General features: G+C 48.5%; 1 long non-coding RNA gene across 1 annotated transcript; it reads right to left on the reverse strand.

Moving 5' to 3' along the window:
• Positions 1 to 1,540: 1,540 nt before the first annotated feature.
• LOC130192533 (uncharacterized) lies at positions 1,541 to 12,827 on the reverse strand. Its single transcript, XR_008831408.1, has 4 exons — positions 12,368 to 12,827; positions 12,087 to 12,176; positions 11,622 to 11,768; positions 1,541 to 2,959 (listed from the first exon to the last, which is right to left on the reverse strand). It is a non-coding gene; the product is annotated as an uncharacterized LOC130192533 (long non-coding RNA).
• Positions 12,828 to 19,965: the final 7,138 nt, after the last annotated feature.

Here is a 19,965-nt window from a genome sequence, read left to right on the forward strand (position 1 = left end):
TTGAAGGAGGCCCCTTTCAGAGCCACGGCGTGTCCGAGGAGTTCAAGTCCCGTCCGGCCGGATCCGATGGACCAGAGAGAACTCATCCGTCACGTCGCCGTATCTCGACGCCATCTCTACATCCTATTTAGCGTTTGCTCGTCCGATGGTTACGCGTGGTCACACATCGGCTCCTCTGGGATTCCCTCCATCTTGTGAACCCTCTCAACAAAGAGGTCACAACAGTTCTCTCGGGGACTATTTCTTCAGCGGGAAGTAGTTCGAATGAAAACGGTCGGCTCAGGACCTACAACGACATTTCGGGTGTTTTTAAGCACATCAAACCAAAACTATATGTGTTGCTGGGCCTTTAAAAAAAGATTGTGCAACTTCTTCCTCTGTACTTTTAGTTTGGTTTAATTGGGACGTACAACTTCCTCATATCTTTGAACTTTGACCTCCCTGCTCATATGTCTGCTGCGCAAAGAGCTGTGGGTCAGAATAGCCAGAGCAGCTCGATGTGACTGGATGCAGGAGAACATCCTGGTACTTTTTTAGCACACTAGATTTTTACTGCCTATTGGGACAAACTAAACCTGTTCCTGGCATTCTAAATAGTAAGCTTGTGCTGTTATTGGAACGCACAGGCGGTATTTTATATAAGTTGCAGGACATCCATCTTAATGATTTGTGGCGTACATTTATTTCCGTATTTCCGTCAACGTTCCGAGACGTTATGAAGTATTACCGTAAACAAAGTGACACCGTTCGCCACGCCGCCGCGCCGAATCCTTGCGGCAATCAATTTCACGAATCCGTGTCTCCGCCGCCGCAGCCGAGGGTTAGAGAACAAAGGGGAGGAATAAAAGAAAACGGGGGAACCGCGGCGGGTTTAGAGGACGGCGTGTCGCGGCAGCGAGGGTCTTAAATTCTGACGAGGAGCGCGGGTGTGACACCAGAGAGGTTTAATCATCTCTTATGGTGCCACACATCATCGCTCCTCACTCCAGATTAGATAAATCACTCCTTTTAATAAAGCCTTTCTGGGAGTTTGCAGACTCTCGGAGGAGAAATCGTGATCTACCGTCGTCTCCCGACTGCGGTAATGTCACATATCTACATAAGTCCCTTACCAATAATACGCCGGTATATTACCTGGTCGGTCACCGAAGGTCAGCGCAGTGGAACGCTCGTCGCCGCTTTCCAGCGAGAATGAAACGAGAGGTGGGCGACGCTGTGGCCTCGGAGGGTCTGAAACCATCCGCCGGCGGTTTCGCGGGAACTTTGTGATGCGTGAGGTGAGATATTACAAGAATCTGTCAAGTGCTCTCAAAAGGAGGTCCTGAGGAAAGTTCAAGTCATTGAACCGTTTCCTCCTTCTCTCGCTCTCAAAGGGCTCGATGGAAAGTGTTTAAAAAAAATTCCGAACCTGCATTCTCAGATTGCTTTTCCGATTTCCACTGAGCATGAGCAACAAATATAAAGATATTACAAGATCGTGGTGCCGTCTGTGGTGGAATAAATGTTCCGATGCCTTGTGAGAAATCAAAAGTATTCTAAGCACGGTGGTCTTATCACACTTTATTATATAGTAACAAGTTCACAAATGATCAGAATGTGAGCCAGGTACAAACAAGTGGACAAGTGATTCAACTAGACAAATAAGTCATGGAACAATAAAGTAATCACATCAAACAAGTCATGGAAACACCCAGCTGAGTGGAGCAAAGTCTGAACCCTCCTTATGAGGAGTCTCTGACTTAATGCTGCCTTCTTCGTCGACTCGTCTCTTCTTATACACATCGCCGAGACGTACACATTCCAGCGTCCATCTGTTACCACTCGATAAGTAATAGGAGGCCCCTGACGGTTTGTTTATTCTGCCTCCCCTCAACACTGGAAGTGACCTTTTCACATGACCCCACACAGGATTAGATTATCTCCCATAGACAGATGGGAGAGACAGCTGTTGATACATTTTCTACTCCAACAATCCCCTCTTTTTGTCATTTTTGACAATTCAACTGAAAAAATAGTAACAAAATGTTAAAACATTCTTAGAGCATACATCCGTGGTGTAGATTCACAAAGATTTCAAACCATCACATCATCAACCTCAAAGAAGTACATACAAAATTGATTATAGTTTGCTAAATCTACTGTGTAAATACCTTGCTTGCTTAAACATTGTCCTCAACATTAACCCAAGTATCATTCTCTATTGAGGAGAGTGAACAATTGTTCGCATCACATTGTTCAGCTGGGCAGTGGAAAACTTTTTTTCCCTTCCTGCCACTTCCTGGAGAGATGGAAAGGGCTAGTATCTTTGCCGTCTCTGTTATGTGATTGCAATTTATAGATAAGGAACAAGATCATTGCTATTTTGGTTAGAAAGAGTAGTGAGTGGATGCTTTTGCTCTGGCTGCACCCATGCTTCTTAAAGGGGGGCCGTGATGCTGGAGATCTTTCTTCCATCGCTGCTGCTTCTTGGGTGGCTACACCTTCGCACATGATTTCGCCTCCTACCACACTGATTTATATATGACAGCTTTGCGGTTTGAGAAACTACGGGCTTCTCCCCTCCTCTCTCTTCCCAGCCACATAAAATGAGTGAGGTGCTTAGTTACGTCACTGTTAATGGTGCGCTTGTCGGTAGCTTGGCACACTACTTGATGGAGGAAGGCGCTCGCTTTTCTCACCCTTCCCCTTTAGTCCGGACCCGTAGCAGCTGCTCCTTCTCCTTCTGGGAAAGGGGGGCCGTGATGCGTTTGCAGTGGCTAGCGTGGACCCACGTTGCTTTTCCTTCCACTTTTCACCGCCGTCTCTGTGGTCAGGAGTACTTGGAAGGGACCCGTGTAGCGTCTCTGCTTCCAATGCTTTCTCCTGTGATCCTTGATGAGCACCCAGTCTCCTGGTTTCAGATGATGCTGGATCGCAGTGGCTGGTGAGGGAAGTGCAGCTTTCACCTGTGTGTGAAGTGCTGAGAGTGAGGATGAGAGATTAGCACAATATCTTAGCATGCTGTCTTCATTATGATCAGTCGTCAAGCATGTCTTACTGGACCCAGCCCAGTGCAAGGGGGTCTCCCGAGCACTATCTCAAAAGGGCTGAGGCCATGTTTGTTCCTGATTTATAGATGGCGCGGCAGTGTCCAGTCGCCGTCGCGGCAGCTCCGCGGAGATTGTGCGCTCTTTTAGTTTTTGTGTTTATTTTTAATATTTTCTTTGCCACAAACACATCGGCACTAACAACATACGACCGCAGCACACTTTTGGACATAAACTTTTGCGCAAAACAAGGGTTTTTGTCCACTTTTTCCATCGATCCAGCGTGGCGGCAGAGATCGCGAGCGAACCACAACAACAGCAGTGGAGCCGCTACTACGGGAGAAAACATCGAGGGAAACGGAGCGAATTGAACAGACTGAGAGTTCAAGCCCACCGTCCACCTCTGCCCAGCATCCTTCTTGCTAACGCCCAGTCTCTGGAAAATAAGATGGATGATTTTAGGGCAAGGATCAGATTCCAACGGGACATGCGGATTGTAACATCTTTTGTCTGACGGAAACTTGGCTGACCCCGCTGGTGCCGGATCGAGTCATATGTCCAACCGAGTCCTTCTCTGTTTTCCGTGCAGACAGAACGGAAGAGTCTGGTAAATCTAAGGGTGGAGGGTCTGCTTCATGACGAACTACATGTGGTGCGACCCCAAGAACATTAAGACTCTTCTCGCTCCTGCTCAACCTGGAACATCTGACGATCTCATGCCGTCCATTCTACCTTCCCCGGGAGTTCAGCTCGGTCATCACCACAGCCGTCTACATTCCACCACAAGCGGACACCGACGTAGCACTATCGGACCTACATGATGTGTTATGTCGGCATCAGAACAAGTATCCCGCTGTGGTGGTGGCTGGGGACTTTAACAAGGCAAACCTAAAAAAAGTCATGCCGAACTTTCACCAGCACATTACGTGTGCTACCAGAGGGGAAAGAACGTTGGACCACTGCTATACGCCATTCAAGAGAGGCTATAAGGCTGTCTCTCTCCCTCCGTTAGGGAAATCAGACCATGCCGCCATTTTTCTGCTTCCGGAGTATAAACAAAGGATCACGCGGTAGTGACGAGGAACGGTGGTCTGACCAATCAGAGGCTGAGCTACAGGACGCTCTGAGTATTGTCGACTGGGACATGATCCAATCCAGTTACAGTGACGCCAGCGAAGTAGCAATGAGCCTCATAGCAACGCTTAACGGACACCATCGTCCCCACGGTAAAAGTTAGGGTCTTTCCTAATCAAAAGCCGTGGGTTGATAGATCCATCCGTGAAGCTGTGAACGCCTGCTGCCTATAACTCCAGTCTTGTATCCGCAACATGGACGAGTACAAGGCAGCGGTCTATGGACTGAGGAGGCGGTGAAGAACGCCAAAAGGAGGTACCGAGACAGAGTGGAATCACAGATGGAGCAGCGCGACACCAGGCGCCTATGGCAGGGGCTACGGACTATTACAAACTACCAGAGCAGACCCCGCAATGGTGAGTGCCGACGCATCCCTAGCGGACGACCTGAACTCATTTTATGCACGGTTTGAGGCTAGCAACAACAGCGCTAGCGTAGCCGAGGTGAGTTCTACCGCTGGGGATGAACACACACTCTCTGTGACCGAGCACAGTGTGAGGAGGGCTCTGTTGAGGGTGAACACCAGGAAAGCTGCAGGTCCAGATGGCATATCTGGGCGAGTACTGAAGACCTGTGCTAACCAGCTAGCTCCAGTGTTCACCACAATATTCAACCTCTCCCTGGCTGAGTCCGTGGTCCCCGCCTGCTTCAAGAGATCCACTATTGTCCCTGTGCCCAAGAATGCTTCTCCAGCATGTATGAATGACTACCGACCGTGGCCCTCACCTCGGTGGTCATGAAATGCTTTGAGAGGCTGATAAAGGACTACATCTGCGCCTTCCTCCTTCCTCCATGGACCCGCTGCAGTTTGCTTATCGCCCAAACAGATCCACGGATGATGCTGTCTCCCAGGTACTGCACACCACACCTCTCATCTGGACAGCCAGAGGGGGCTATGTGAGACTACTGTTCATTGATTATAGTTCAGCTTTCAACACCATAGTCCCTCCAGACTGGCGGCAAGCTGATTGAGCTGGGACTGAACACCCCTGTGTGCTTGGATCCTGGACTTCCTGACCGCCAGGCCACAGGTGGTCAGGGTGGCAGACACCTCAAATCCCTCACCCTGAACACAGGATCCCCAGGGTTGCGTCCTCAGCCCCCTACTGTACTCCTGTACACACATGACTGTGTGGCCAGGTTCAGCTCAACACCATCATCAAGTTTGCGGATGACACAGTGGTGGTGGGCCTGATCTCCCGAGAAGGCCTACCTGGAGGAAGTTGCTGATCTGTCACTCTGGTGCCAGGACAACAGCCTCATCATGAATGTCACCAAAACTAAGGAGCTGATTGTGGACTTTAGGAAGGTACAACAACAGAGGACGTACTCACCACTGGGGATTAACGGACTACTGTGGAGAGGGTGAGCGGTATAAATACCTGGGAGTCCACATCACCGAGGATCTGACATGGTCAACAAACACAGACACTCTGGTGAGAAAGGCAAGGCAGCGCCTCTACCACCTCAGGCAGCTGAGGAAATTTAAAGTTTCCCAGAGGATCCTTCAGTCCTTCTACTCTGGAGCTGTAGAGAGGCCCTGACAGGAAGCATCACCCCCTTGTTTGGCAACTGCCCCGCTCAGGACAGGAAGGCTCAGCAGAGAGTAGTGCGTTCGGCCGAGCGCACTATCCGAACTACACTCCCACCCTGCAGGACTTGTACACCAGGAGGTGCAGAACCAGAGCCGCAGGATCATGAAGGATCCTCACCACCCCAACAACAGACTGTTTCAGCTGCTGCGGTCAGGCAGGCGCCTCCGTAGTCACGCTGCAAGAACAGAGAGACTGAGACGGAGTTTCTTTCCTCAGGCCATCAGGATTGTGAACCACACACACACACACACACACACATTTGTAAATAGTGTGTACTTGCATGCTGTCACTGCACACCCTGTGTGTGTATGTGACAAATAAAACATCTTGAATCTTGAATCTTGAATCTTGATTCGCATGCGCATGTGAAAAAGCACCAGCGGAAGTGCTTTCACCCAAGATAGGCCTGTCTCTTCACAACATTTCGCCAGTTTAGATTTAATGGTACCATTTTCTCGTTCAACCGCACCAGCTGACTGAGGATGATAAGAACAATGATGTCTGATGTTAAAACCTAAATACTGTGAGATTTAAAATACATTACTAACTGTTCAAAAAGTGTATCTGCAGGGCGGTGACCCTGCTGTTGTTATTTATTGCAAATGTTGAAAATGCTCTGGTGTATGAACTTGCATTTAGAGCATTACACATTCCCCCTTTGCCCACGTGGTCTCCTCCATGAGAAAATCTAGAAGTATGGAAGAGAGTGCGTGGCAAACAAGGCTTGCCATCCGGGCTGTCAAACCCTCGACCCAAAGAGTGGCACCAGAGCGTTCCATAGGGAGCGCTCCTGGGCATTGGCAAAAGAATGAATTGTGGAAAGATCTGCCTAAGGACTGGAATCAGTCTATGTGGGGAAAAGGGGTGCCTGATAAGGCTGCCGCCTTTGCCACCAGATCTGCCACTATGTTTACTATTGACACAGGTCAAAAGAAGAGATGTGAGCTTCACATTTAACGACTGAAAACAGCTGAAACCCACCGTGTGGTGTGCATAGGTTTGCCACTGTTGTTAGAAATCCTCTGTGTCTTCCACAGAGGCCCAAGGTCATGTACGTTCCAGATACATGAAGTGAACCTGTGTAATTGTTAGTTTGACCTTTTTAGCTACCTTACATTCCTCTGTGAGTGCAATCAGCTCTGCTGCTTGTACTGATCGGTGTGCAGTAAGCCTGACACCAACAAGTGTGTGATGTGATGTAACATACAACCTGACCGCTGCCCCGTTGTGGGTGAGCTGGATAGCTACAGATAGCTCGAATCTGCATTGGAAGGAGGTGTGTCCCACAGATCAGGTCTCGGGATGCATGTCTGTTGCAATACCTGGACACTATCATGAGGCTCTCCATCATCTGCAGTCGGAAGAAGTGTAGTTGAGTTAAGTTCATCGCAGCGTTTCACCGTAATGTCACGCTATTCCAACATGATATCTGAACCATCTCTGAGCAGAGAGGTGAGAAGTCTTCTGGGCATGGAAGATGTGGGAAAAGCATGCGGGACTATAAGTGTGACATCAGAATAGCCCACAATGTCCCGTGATGTTAATCCATGGCTTCTCCAGCTGCTGCAACAGAGAGGAAGACCTGTGACAACAAAGTCATGTTTTGAGGAGAAATAGGCCACAGGCCTGAGTTTTCCTCCATGCGGCTGACACAAAACAGATGTCATGTAACAGTCTTTTTGGTCTATGAATTGAGTATAAGGTAAGTCAGGTCTTGGCAAGCCCAAAGTCGGGGCCTGCGATAAGGAAGTCTTTAAATCCTCAAATGCCTTCTCGGCTTCCTCAGTCCAAGTCAGTTTGTCACGTGCACTAAGGTTTCTACCATGGACCATGGATGAGAGGGATGCCTCTCTTTTAAAAGGGATTCAAAAACTGGTCTTATACCATCGATGGCTTCTTTTTTAAGTGGATACTTTTTTAGGCATGGCCTATAATCTGATTTAGGACTCACTACCAATGGTGCTGCGCCTTTTATGAGCCCCACATCGTATTTGTGTGCAGCCCACAGTGAAGGTGGCACTTTTGACAACTCAGGAATTTGACCTGTTGTCATAATAAGTGGATACAAGCTTGTATGTTCAATGTGTTCTTCTGTGAGCTCTAACGTTCTCCGTACATGTACTGTGTCGGTCAATGCAATACGAAATACATCACCAATCGCGCTAAATTCGATCCTCGAATCTTCTGCAGCTGGTCTAAAGTCCAAGAGGTTGATACGTTGTTGTAGCCACGGACCCAGATCCTGCCATTTCCAGTGTGACGGTTTAGCCAATGATACGTGAGGAGTGGTTCCAAGGAACAATTTCCCCTGGGATGGAGAGAGAGACATACAGCCAGACACAACAGCAGCCCTCTCTCACCAATACTTCCTATGAATAATGGCATGTAATCTTCTGCTGCAGTACTGTATGCAATGTGAAAAAGATCATGAGCAACTGAAGCTCCATGGTCTAATATTAGTTTTTCACTCTTTTCGCTACAAAGTGGTTTTGAGCTATTTCTTATAGCCTAAAATAATGGGAATTTCAATTTTACAAATGAGATTTTGCTTCTGAGTCAAACCATCTTTAAAGATGGTTAGAAAATCAATGTTAAAGTTTGCTTCTTTTGTTTCCCTTTTGTGTAGTGTGCCTTACTTGTTTGTCCTGGAGAGGGTTGTCCGTCTCTGGGATCCGCCCCTCCCCCGCCTCCCTCCGCTCAGCCGTGTCGAAAGCGGGTCTTCCTTTTTGGGCTCCGGACACTCTGTTCGCCAGTGTCCATGCCCTCCGCAGTTGCAGCACACACTTGAATCATATCTTTCCAAGGTCAGATCCATTCTGCCTCTGCCTCGACCTCTTGTCCTCCCAAGTTGCCATGGAGGAATATTCCGTATTTGCCTTGCAAGCGTGTTGATCGTTGCCAGCATCTCTTTTCTGTGCAACTCCGCCTTAGCATGTTCAGCGTGCTTTGGGACATCTGTTAGTGGAACATATGATTTTCTCACCATCTGCAGGAGTTTGGTCTCGTCCCGCTCACGAAAACGCTCTTTCAGATGGTCTTTGCATTGTTCCAGAGTCTGTGTCCCTCTTGGACTGTGTCCGATGAAGCTGCATTTGACTGAGACGGCTGCTGCAAGCAGGCTGGCGGAGCAAAAGGGGGGGGCGGAATCCAGGTCTGGAGCCACCGATTCTCTCAGTATCTCAGAAAGACAAGGATACACAGTATTTGGGTGAATGCAATGACACTTGTTAACATTCTTCGTAGGTTTTTTTCTTTGATAAGGCTGCATGCTGAGCTGTTGCGTTCCTCTCCATTTCCCCCAGTGATACCTCCAACTGTTTTAATTGATTTTCACTCAAACTTCCGTTTGATGGAAAACCAATCTCTATCCACTTTTTCATTTGATCCAAGCTTCCAGGATATCGATCAGACATAAACTTACACAGAGGCGGAAGGATGGGGACCACATGGCTCTCAACGGTCTCACTCTTACTCTGAGCACTACACATCTCTAATCATTCGTGTATTATGTCGCAGTGTGCGTCAATAAATTTTCTATACAAAATTTCAAACAATACACATGGATGACTAAGGCAAGTAAGCGACCGCTGCTATCTCTAAAAACTGCTAACTGTTTTCCCTGAGAAGTGTGCGCCAAACTGGTGCCTACAACCACTAGAGAACCCAACAGTTTTCAAAACACGTCTGTTAACAACATCTGATTGTGAGATTTTTCTTTTAAAAATTTCCAATTTCCATTTTCATGACTTGATTGATCTCAAAATAATCTTAATCTCTCACCGCGTGTTTTTCGTTGTTACTTCAACTAGATTGGATCGGCCGTCCGGTCTCCGTCTGAACGGCAGCTTCTCACCCTCGGGGGAGGATTCATCTATATTATGGCCATCTGCCGTTCAGCCGGAGTCCCCGTCAAGCGCGTCCATCGCATCCTCGTCGCCATTTGTGGTGGAATAAATGTTCCGATGCCTTGTGAGAAATCAAAAGTATTCTAAGCACGGTGGTCTTATCACACTTTATTATATAGTAACAAGTTCACAAATGATCAGAATGTGAGCCAGGTACAAACAAGTGGACAAGTGATTCAACTAAACAAATAAGTCATGGAACAATAAAGTAATCACATCAAACAAGTCATGGAAACACCCAGCTGAGTGGAGCAAAGTCTGAACCCTCCTTATGAGGAGTCTCTGACTTAATGCTGCCTTCTTCGTCGACTCGTCTCTTCTTATACACATCGCCGAGACGTACACATTCCAGCGTCCATCTGTTACCACTCGATAAGTAATAGGAGGCCCCTGACGGTTTGTTTATTCTGCCTCCCCTCAACACAGGAAGTGACCTTTTCACATGACCCCACACAGGATTAGATTATCTCCCATAGACAGATGGGAGAGACAGCTGTTGATACATTTTCTACTCCAACACCGTCCAGCTGAAACACAACTCTTTAACCAGTTAAGACTTTCTTTCATCTTCTCAAATAGTTTCACTCCCCATCGTGTTCTGGTTCCGCCCCCAGAGTCTCCTACTCGTTCCTGGGATACCTCAGGGAGGTGTCCACGGACCACTCGCTCCCCTCAGGGCGACGCCACACAACCCTGCAGAAGGATACACTCATTGTGGCCCTTTTGTGTATTTAATTTCACTCTCTAGCGAGAGCCCAGATGAGGACGGGAAACGTCGACCGGAAAGCCGAGACCGACTCTCGGTTGACAAGCTCGACCCGGCTCAACGCCGCCGTCGTCTCCGCGGACGATGAGCCGAGCGGAGACGTTTTCTAAAAATGGCCCGGATGCATCATGTCTGCATCAACGCTAAAGTCTGCGTCAGATTGCATCCGGCTGCATGACGCCGCTCACTGGCTTCACGCCCTCTCTGCAGTCTGCTCCACTTTCTGTCTACCCACAATACCTTTGGGTAAAAAAAAGAAATTTAAATAAAGCTGCACGTATGATATATTTCCAATGCAAGTCATTACAATTTCTTGAGTTCTTTTGTATAAAAAGAGAAACCACCAGTATTCCATCAGAGAGCTGGAAACAACCCCGACATCGCCCCGAGGGAGAGACGGACGCTTCATGAATAAAGCATCATGGAGAAGAAGAGCGTTGCTCTGAGGGGCTCCAATCAAAGCTCACGCTGGCCGGCTGCTCGCCGCGCGCGCTTTCGCCAACTTAGAAATTGTTCTGTGTTTTTCTTTCTCTCCCAAACACAAGATACACATACTGTGAACCAAAAAAAAGGGTAATATTCTTAGAATACTAATGCAAAAAATAGGATGTTGGATCATTATACCATAAGTTCCAGTCACTACGTTAATACATAAGGCTACCCATATCCCCCCCCAGTCGGTGGAAGCTGTGAGAGAGGAACACAGTGCGTGTCATGTCGACCGCGAGGAGTGCACGGCGAGGAGCTCGACGAGAGCGGTTTGGTGGCGTCGGGCGTGGAGGAGGCAGTAGATGAGACACCGTGGTATCCATATTCTCTCTGAGAAGAGAAGATAAATAAACTCCTCCCAACTCACTCCTGCTAAATTAATGAGGCTCCCAGAGCCTCAGTGGGGCAAAGTCTAATGCAGATTTTAATTAAGAGCCCGGGCTGCAGGGTTTCTCCGGCCCTCAAATTATTTGCTCTGTTCATTGCTTCAGTCTTTAAAAAACATTTTGTTGTGCTTTTATGTTTTTATAAAGGCCTCTAATGCATTTTTTTTAAATGTCCTGTTTCTTTAGTTCAGAGCAACAACGGATTAAATGACTCTGGGTCGGATCCACAGACTGTGCCGGTGTTGCGGGTCGTAAATTCGACCGTTTTGTTTACACCCACCGGAAAAAGAGAAGGAAAAAAAAGAAACCTCAGCACTTACTTTCAGCCAAGGATGATGATGATGATTATGATGATGATGGAGGGAAGGAGGGGAGATGGTTGACAGGCGATGACGGTGGTGGGGAAACTGAGCCGGCAGCCAAAAGCAGACGGGTCTTTACAGATGGAGGCGACGCTCTCCTTCCGTCTGAGGTCCAGATGAAAGGCGGAGCTCAGAAGGTTTCCACGGTGATATCTTCAAGCCGGCTGTCACAGCCGTCAGACTCATCACAGGGGCCGCCACGCGATTGCCCGGAAGATGATACGGCGTTATCTTTGTGACAGGCCACATTCAATAAGAAGAAGAAGAAGACAAGACAAGCAGCGGGGCCGGCTGAGCATTTTCCGAGGGTCTTAGTTGGCCCCCGCCCACCTTAACTTCCCCTGCTGACTCAGCAAGTCTAAAGAAGGAAACTAAAAGCAATATTTTTCCACAAATACAGATTTCTGAGCATCACACGCTCACCTCTTGCGGTCGTCCGAGTGTTTGACGCTTGCGTCTTGGTGAGGTTCGGGGCGCGGCAGCAGAGCGTTGGAATCCGCTGACACACTTTCACTGGAAAATAAATGAGGATAAAAATTGTTCGTTTAACTTTTTTAAACCCACTTCTGCAGAAAAATCTACTTCTCAGATGGGTCAGTGGGAACCAAAACACTCATTTGGCAAAATAAGCATACAACTTGAAAGAGATGTGGAAATAATAGTAAGTAAAAAGTGTAATATTTAAGTAAAAAGTTTAAACTTACGAAGAGAATAAAGTTGCCCTTTGCACAGGCAGGTTGTATCGACGTGGTAAGAGATCTGACAATTAACACTTTTTCGGAGGTTTAATTTCCTCTTTTTTCTTCTTCACAGCAACATGAGACGATCTACAGAGCCGACGAGTTGTTATTTGTCAACAGTTTAAGGTGCCGGAGTACGAAGTGTTGGGTCTGCGTGATCACACGGTGTCTGCTGAGCCCAGCTGCTGCTCCATCTCCCACTGCTGGGAAGAAACAAACACCCCCAAAAACAAACGCATACTATAACGGACACACGCTCTTTGCTCCGAGGATGCTACGGTTGAGTCGGTCCTTTTTTGGGGGGTTCCAATTCTTAGATGTATGAGCAGAGCAGCTTTCCTGAGCAGGCGGAGCCGGACGGGTCAACGGAAACATATTATCCGGCGTAAAACTGCACCGCCAGAGTGACAGAGCGGGTGGTGCGCCAGAGAAACGGAGCCGCCACCAACCCATGAAAAGACCAGAGAAACGAACACTGAGGCGGAGGACGTTTGCTGGAGGGTTGCCAGAGAACTCATTACGGAGCGACACGGTGGAGGGGCGGGAGTGGGGGGGAGGAGGATGATAATGCTTTTCACCCGCAAACTGTTAATCACAGGCACCCAGAAGTGTGCGGAGGGGAGGAATGATTTGCAGTGTGCCGTTTCCTTGAATGCGTGTCTGTTATTCATATGCAGAGCGCCTTTACATCTGGAGACGCTCAGCACACGCACAACAGCGTGCGTGACACGGCCCGAGTTAGGAGTCATCTTACGGACGCCAGCTTCTGATGAATGGTGTTACAGTCGCTGTGGTTGATATAGCAACAGGCCGCCAGAACCAGATGGGAAGTGTCAAGAATCAACCCGCATCCACTGGAGGTGCTGATTCATTAGAGCGCTAGGCTACGACTACGGATAAGTTCCCCTCCCCCCCCCTGAACTCTCCTTTTAATAAAGCGTTGGTTGTAAACCATCAGGCGTCAAACACACAAGATAATAAACCTTATTAATTCTTGAAATAAAGGGTGAAAGTCCAGTATCTTAAAAAGAGAAACCCAGAGACACCGGTCCACCGAGCTGTGCGTTAGAGTGAACACTTCCTCTGCAGTTTTGCACCCGAACTTACGACACAAATTGCCACCGGAGCCGTGATAGTGTAAACATTAATGAACTTCCTGTAAGTTCACACACCGGCGAATCATGCCGACAGTGCGAGGGACAAGTCGAGGCAATTTGCCATTTCCCCCCTGCACAGCCTCTTCTGAATGCATTTGAAAGAAAGAGGGAACATAGAATACATGTCGGAGTGTCGAGCTTCTGTCGCAATTATAGTGACAAAATAAGCATGCAAAGTCCTAACTACAGTCTAGAGACGAGAACCTGCATAAATCTGACTCCAATTTATTACAGAAAGGGTCTCCTGTCGCCTTCGCCAACCCAACAAACTGCACAGATGTTATATATTGTCCACTTTTAATATAAATTCTAACCCTAAAAAGGCCAAGTACGAGAAATTTAAATTAAGAAACTGCCCAAATGTGACCTCAATTACCACCTTCCAGCCCGCCTACCTTTGCAGGTGGGTTCAGCTTCAGTTCACGCCGTCTCATCGTCTGTTCCCCCGGATGGAAACAACATCCCCGCGTCGCTTTGCAGGTTGGATGGAGGGCAGCGTCGCCACGGAGAGATATTTCTGATGATATTCCAGAAGAAAAGAACGTCTACTTTGTTATTAGCAGGCAATAAATCCTGTAACACGCACTGCCAGTTACCAAGCAGCCATCCAACGGGGTGTCTGACCCCTCGAGGGGCTAATAGTATGGCTGGGTCCACCCTTGTCAAATGGCTTCCACTTGACGAATATAAAGGAAAGTCTTAATATACTGTAGGTACGACGTGATGAGATATTATAATGGAACATTCACTTTATTAAGCTCTCTAATTAATTAAAGAGGTCGCTGTGTTTTATAACTTTAAGTTTAGGGACATTTAATGAACATAAAGATTCAAACGGTAGCGACGAGCTTTCTTACGTAACTAAAACCTGCATTGTAGCCCGAATATATGACGTTCACCTTTATGGGCTTTTATTTTGAAAGACAACTGTGAATCAATCTGCTCATTGATTACAGAGGTGGGGAGGACTGGCAAACATGGATGAAAACCATGCAAAACACACTCTTATTAATGTTTCTATTCGCACAGTGTCACAAATTCCCAGCAAATGTGTTTTGTGATAACAATAAAGAGTCGTAAGTATCTATTAATATCTATCATGTTGCCACTGTACGGCCAGGAAGCTTTCTACTCACCCGCATCCCCCCAGCTGACTGGCTCTGTATTCTGGACCGCGGGGACGAAGGGGCTGGAGAGCTCCCCCCCCCCCCTCACCTGCTAATTGAACAAAGGAGAGGAGACTTTATTTTCCGGGCAATTATGGAACTCGGCCCCCGTATACGGTCAGCAGAAATCACAAAGCACCAGTCGAGAGCCGGCGAGCCCCTTTAGAGGCTCACAATGGCCAGAAATTCAGAGGAAGAATATCCCCCCCCACCACGCCACTTATTCCATCTTTTATTCTGCCGCCCTGGGAGATTTCCTCGGGGCAGGAAGTAAAAGGACATCCTGGCCACTCGTACCTTTAGAAGACTGGATATGCTGTGCGACTTGATTTCGTCTTTTCGTCCTCACCTCACCCCGTTTTGTTGAGGAGAAAATGCAGCGTGCACCTTCTTACAGTGAGGCTGATGTTAGCGGGACGGGTGACTCGGGAGATAATCCTCACGATGAAGTGATGATTCATCTGAATGTGTGTGTGTGGGGGGGGGGGGGGAGCTGGTCCCCACAGGATTTTTTAAACAAAACGTAAAAGGAGAGAAACCAAACACACGAGCAAACGAGACCACACACTGCTTCCTAATCACTCGCTGTCTGCACCTGCAGAAAAAGCACCAAAAAAAAGCAACTGGACCGAGAGATTAATCTGAAATGAAATCTTTTGTCGAATATCCGTTTCACGCCAGCACGTCGGGGGAATATTAATAACTGAAATGGGAGGAAATTCCCATCGAGCCTCACACGTTCCCGGTTACCTCGCGTCACCGATAGAATCCGCACGCCTGAACTATGTAGATATACGTTGTATTTGCACTACCACGACGTCCAAAGTGCACCAAGTACTGGATCAAGGATCGGCCTTCGTCGCCCCCCCCACTCCCGAAGGCCCACCAGCTGGAGGACATCACACTCCCCCTTTGAGTGATGGCCGACCTTCTGGAGATTTCTAATCCAAGAAAAAATCCATTTTGATGACCCTCCGTTTACGGCTCGTCAAACGGAGGATCTGTAAACGCAGGTTCAAATGCACAAGCGTTCACAGAGGGAACGAGTGCGGGTCAAAAGCCTCGGCCTCATTACTTTCTCGCCGAAATAAATCCTTATCGTATTCACCAGAGTACAGCCCCGTGGGCGCCGATGTTTCCCCGCGCCACGCTGCAGTCTTCATAAAGCACTCGGAGGTCAGAGGCCGGTTCAAGGAGCTGGAGAGGGGTTTATCTGGTCAGTGTTTATGTCATTCTGATGAGTTCTCCACGCCGAAGATCGTGAATCTGTACATTTTCGTGCCCGACAGTCGTCTGTTGAATCAGACAAGAGTTTATGGCTGCAGTTTTAATTAAACCGCAAGATATGAGAGTAGATTGGAGCGTCTATTAATTAGAATCTGTACTTGGGGCTGATGAATTGATGGATCCATCGTAACTTCTAAACATCGGATTTCCCATTCTTCCCCCGTATCTTCTTTATTTTCGGCTCAAAGGTCAAAAGCATCCGTATCGCGGCTACCTGTATCCAATATAATGCATTTACTGCTCAGTGAAGCCAGCTGTTGTGTCCAGAGCTGAGGACTCCCGGACTCGTCCTGAGACGGCAAGGACGGAAATAAATTGGATGAGGAAAGCAGAGCGGCGAGTCAGATGAAGAGATCCAAGAGATTATGTTGGGATGTCGGATAAGCGTCACAACAGGACGGCGTATTAAGCAGCACATTTGGCAATTTGACGCAGTGTGAGGACCCTGAAGAGGCGGGATCAAGTCCAGTGAACGAGGGAGGAGGAGAGGGGGAGGGGGGTTGGTCGAGGAAGCCCGTCATAGTCAGTCAGACATTACTAACAACTAGCCGTTCATTTCCATACTCAAACACCCACAAATGGCTCGGCAGAATTCAGAGATGGGGACGTAGACTTTGACTCAAGTCACAGGACTGTAGAGACTCAACATGGACTTGCCCTCTGAAAGTCGAGGAACTTGACTGGGACTTGCTCTCGAGAAGACTTGTGACTTGACAAGAACGTTAGCCTGAACACTTGGGACTCAACTGGGACTTGCCCTCTAAAAATATTGGGACTTGACTGGGACTTGCTCTCTAGTCTAGAAGTCTTGTGACTTGACCGGGACGGTAGCCTGAAGACTTGGGACTTGACAAGGATGGTAGCTTGAATATTTGTCACTTGACTGGGACTTGCCCTCTAAAAGACGTGTGACTTGACTGGGACGGTAGCTCGAAGACTTGATACTTGACTGGGACTTGCCCTCTAAAAGACTTGGGACTTGACTGGGACATGCCCTCTGAAAGACTTGAGACTTGACTGGGACTTGCCCTCTGAAAGACTTGGGACTTGACTGGGACTTGCCCTCTGAAAGACTTGAGACTTGACTGGGACTTGCCCTCTAAAAGACTTGTGACTTGACTGGGACTTGCCCTCTGAAAGACTTGAGACTTGACTGGGACTTGCCCTCTGAAAGACTTGAGACTTGACTGGGACTTGCCCTCTGAAAGACTTGAGACTTGACTGGGACTTGCCCTCTAAAAGACTTGTGACTTGACTGGGACTTGCCCTCTGAAAGACTTGAGACTTGACTGGGACTTGCCCTCTGAAAGACTTGGGACTTGACTGGGACTTGCCCTCTGAAAGACTTGAGACTTGACTGGGACATGCCCTCTGAAAGACTTGAGACTTGACTGGGACTTGCCCTCTGAAAGACTTGGGACTTGACTGGGACTTGCCCTCTAAAAGACTTGGGACTTGACTGGGACTTGCCCTCTGAAAGACTTGAGACTTGACTGGGACTTGCCCTCTAAAAGACTTGGGACTTGACTGGGACTTGCCCTCTGAAAGACTTGAGACTTGACTGGGACTTGCCCTCTAAAAGACTTGGGACTTGACTGGGACTTGCCCTCTGAAAGACTTGAGACTTGACTGGGACTTGCCCTCTAAAAGACTTGGGACTTGACTGGGACTTGCCCTCTAAAAGACTTGAGACTTGACTGGGACTTGCCCTCTGAAAGACTTGGGACTTGACTGGGACTTGCCCTCTGAAAGACTTGAGACTTGACTGGGACTTGCCCTCTAAAAGACTTGGGACTTGACTGGGACTTGCCCTCTGAAAGACTTGAGACTTGACTGGGACTTGCCCTCTGAAAGACTTGAGACTTGACTGGGACTTGCCCTCTGAAAGACTTGAGACTTGACTGGGACTTGCCCTCTAAAAGACTTGAGACTTGACTGGGACTTGCCCTCTGAAAGACTTGAGACTTGACTGGGACTTGCCCTCTAAAAGACTTGGGACTTGACTGGGACTTGCCCTCTGAAAGACTTGGGACTTGACTGGGACTTGCCCTCTGAAAGACTTGAGACTTGACTGGGACTTGCCCTCTAAAAGACTTGGGACTTGACTGGGACTTGCCCTCTAAAAGACTTGGGACTTGACCTCTGAAAGACTTGAGACTTGACTGGGACTTGCCCTCTGAAAGACTTGAGACTTGACTGGGACTTGCCCTCTAAAAGACTTGAGACTTGACTAGGACGGTAGTTTGAAGACTTGAGACTTGGCTTGGACTGGGGCCAGAAGACTTGGGACTTTCCCTCTGGCTGAATCCAACAGGCTCCTGGCTGACTGGACTTTTCCTGGACATCAGTCTACTCCACAGCGTTCATGAGAGTCCATGTCAGTCTGGAGTTCCTCATCGTCTGAGATGCAGACGGGAGACGCATTAGAGTGCGGGAGCGTATCAAACGCAGATGTTTCCGTTCATCCGGGCTCCCTGAACGTCTCATCGACCTACCAAAATCTTGCAGCCTGATTTGTAAATCTTGTTGTCATTTTCATGAAACGCACCAGTGTGACATCAGCAATCAAACTGTGTATCCTCAGTAATATCATGTGGCGAAAATCTGCTTTCCTTTGTCCCCCGTCTCCCTCTGGCCTGGCCACACGGCGCAGCCGAGGCCGCTGATGAGCGGCCGTCACACCCAACGGCCTGCTCCCTCCATCTGACAGCGGACGCCACGTTTGGAAGGACGAGGAGGAGAGGAAGACGGGTTGACAGGGGCAGAGAGAAATTTGGGTCACGCTCGAAGCCGCGATGTCGGCATAATGCAGCGGCACAATCTGGGCTGCAGCACCGAATAAATCACAGATGCAACACCCGTCACACATAATAACTAATGTCTCCTCTCGACACTCTGAGCCAGAGCACTATGACTCTGTAGCCCACACACACACACACACACCTCCAACCTCATGCCAATGACATTTCACAACTACCTCAGAGGCACCCAAACCCAGATTGATCAGAGCAAAAAGGTATCAAGCAGGAGGTTATGAGACCGAGTTTCCATTACGGGACCATCTAATGCGTTTGAGGATATGCTCTTAATGTGCAGAGCACTGTGGGTACGGCGTGGAGGGATGGGGGGGGGGGGGGGGGGGAGGTCATCCATCACGGACGGACGTCTTGAGGAAGCGAGTGGACGTCCGGGAAGGTTAATGTCAGCATCCATTCAGCATCCAAATCTCCCGTGACAACGCAGAGCGGTTTAGCGGCTGCCTCCGCCGCCGTCGGTCGTGACGATGCGCGGCGGGGTCGTCGTCCCGTCTGACACGCCGTGGCCTCGGAGCCCGGCTTAAAATAATCCCCTGTGCTCTTTGCACAAAGCAGGCGTATCGTCAGGGAAGGGTTCGGGCTGCACACCATTTACTTCCCAAAGCTTCACAGCGATGTCAGCGTGCGCGATAAACACGTCCGTTAAGCACATTAGATGACAACGCATTGAAGTAGATCCCGTCAACAACAAAAAAGCACTTTAAAATGCAACCTTGTGTCTTTTGTGTTCAACAAATGTCGTAAATCATTTCTCGTGAAACAAGCCAGTCGTCGTATTCTAGCAGCAGCAGAAAGGCAGAACCGAGGACACTTCAGGACGCAATATCTTTCTGCAATGGTTCCCTTATTCGTCATATCCTGAACTCATTGGTTCTCTATTTACTGGAAGGCCTGAGCTACCCATCTACACTGACGCTCTGCAGGCCCACGCCCCTTGAACTACACAGATACTGTTCCTGTAAAAAAGCTGCAATCACCGGGTCACCTCAACTATACCCACTGCCTGTGGATTTTCCCAGGAACACTCCCATTTCCCACGCCCCTTGAACTACACACTGATACTGTTCCTGTAAAAAAGCTGCAATCACCGAGTCACCAACTATACCCACTGCCTGTGGATTTTCCCAGGAACGCTC

This window comes from Pseudoliparis swirei, chromosome 4 (assembly GCF_029220125.1).
Source record: "Pseudoliparis swirei isolate HS2019 ecotype Mariana Trench chromosome 4, NWPU_hadal_v1, whole genome shotgun sequence".
NCBI classification, from domain to species: domain Eukaryota; kingdom Metazoa; phylum Chordata; class Actinopteri; order Perciformes; family Liparidae; genus Pseudoliparis; species Pseudoliparis swirei.